This window comes from Gekko japonicus, unplaced genomic scaffold (genome assembly GCF_001447785.1).
Source record: "Gekko japonicus isolate JY-2015 unplaced genomic scaffold, Gekko_japonicus_V1.1 scaffold4662, whole genome shotgun sequence".
Classification (NCBI taxonomy): domain Eukaryota; kingdom Metazoa; phylum Chordata; class Lepidosauria; order Squamata; family Gekkonidae; genus Gekko; species Gekko japonicus.
This window is the reverse complement of record NW_015161555.1, coordinates 1-2,128: the sequence shown is the minus strand read 5'-3', so window position 1 is coordinate 2,128 and position 2,128 is coordinate 1.

Here is a 2,128-nt window from a genome sequence, read left to right as displayed (position 1 = left end):
CTGATGCGACCCCCTCGCAACACACACACCCCGCAAGGCCCTGGCGACGGGTCTCGGTTTATTTTGGGAAATTTATAAAAGCAGCTTTCAGACTCCAGGGGCTGGGGGCGGGGGAGAGCAGATCAGACAAATCAGAAGGAAGAGGTGTGTAAACGCTGAACGGCAGGCTGGAAGGTCGGCAGTTCAGCGGTTCGAGACCCGAGTGCCGGAGTGAGCGTCTAGTCGGGCCGGCCACGTGACCACGGAGACGTCTTCGGACAGCGCTGGCTCTTCGGCTCGGGAACGGAGATGAGCACCGCCACCGTAGAGTCGGATTCGACTGGCTTTCGAGCAAGGGAGGCCTTTACTAGATGAAGTCAGTGATTGCGGTCACAAAGCAGAACTGAACAGGTGACAGATCCAGGTGGGGCAGCCCGGGGGGCAGGGGCCCCTTGAAGACCAACCAGGTTTTATCCAAGGTGTGAGCTCTCCTGCACACGAAATCTCACACCTTGGATGAAACTTTGTTGGCCTGAAAGGTGCCACGCTGGACTCTACCTTTGCTGCAGGAGTGACCTGAAGTGATTTCGGGTGTGCCCGGCCGGTGACCACGCACGCATAACAATGAGCGCTCCTGCCAAAGATATCCACTCAGATAAATAAACATGAGCGATACGGACACGCCGGCTGTACTCGGAGGCGTCCAGGACAAGACATGAGCTGGGTTCAGGTACTGACTGAATGTATAACCGCCTTCCCACGGGAATGCGCCGCTTTTGTAGGTGAACACACGAGGGCACCAGGCCACAGCCTTCCTTGGACGTTTTGGGAAGGAAGTTTTGAGTGCTTCTCTCTTCGCTTGCAAGTCAAGGTAACGGCTCCTTTCCAGGATGAATCGCCAGGACTGTGTGATTAACTGGGGTGACAGAAGGCGCGCCAGGAACAATTGACCAGCGGGAGGGAGGGCGAAGGAGAGACGCCCCCCCCCCCAAGTCCCCACCACCATCAGAGGCTTGCGCGCCTCCCCCCTGTTGATATAGGCAAGATGACAGCATGTCATGTACTGCTGGTAGATCCTGATGATCTAAGGTGACAGGTTGACAGTCACATGAGTCAGTCTTGTGAACTGCTACAAATCTGCATGTATGTATATAGCTCTGTGAATAAACTGTAAATACTCTTCCACAAGTACTCTGCTACTGTTTGCTATTTTCAACTTTAAATTACCGTCCCCACCCCACCCCAGCAATCTTTCTTTCGGCGCAGAGGCGGGGATGTCCGGCCAGGCGCGCGCCAGGGGAGACGCAGCAGCGCTGGAGAGCAAGCAGGCTGCTCCCGCTCCGAGTCCGGGCCCGTCCCTTGACTACTACATCCCGGCGGGCGGCTCCTGAAGCCAGCGCGGGAGGGGGCCCCTCGCCGAGGTAGTGAACCGGGTCCAGGGGAGGGCGGAGTCGTGGCACTGCAGGCCGGCTGGCACCGTACGGGGTAGGGAGGGAGGGGCTTTCCCTGGGCAGGACTCGGCCCGCCCGGGGGCACCAGAGAAAGCGGCTCTCCTGCGAGCACCCCTCTGCCGCATCCGCCTCTCGTCTCTCAGCAGCCTCCGGAACCAGCCCTGATTCAGCGAATGGCCCGAGGGCGGCCAACAGCCTTCCGGAGTCGCCCGGCCAGGCCCCGTCGGGTCGGACCGAGGGCCCTGGGACAAGACGGAGCTGCGGCCGTCCTCTGCGGCTGCGCCGCCTGGCGGTCAGAGCCCTCGTTGCAGCCTTTGCCCCAAACCAAATTCTGCTTTTAAAAAACCCACAGAAAATGTATTTCTGTACGTTCCTTATTTATAGAGCTTCTTACACACTGAGACCCAAGGCGGATTACGCAGCGTGAGTCAACACAATTGACCACACACACACACACACAAACTCAACAATGCAAATAGGAGAACAAATTTAGAGTCCAGTGGGGGCACGTTTAAGACCAGCAAAGGCTTATTCAAGGGATGCGCTTTTGTGTGCACGGCCCACTTTATCAAATACATTAGAATGGCAAGGAGTCAGGGTGGCAGAACCCACCAGAAATCTAAAAACAGAAATGAAGCAAAGGCCTAAGTGTTAAAATAACATATTGTCGGGATTCTTTGATTCAGGGTCGATGGTCG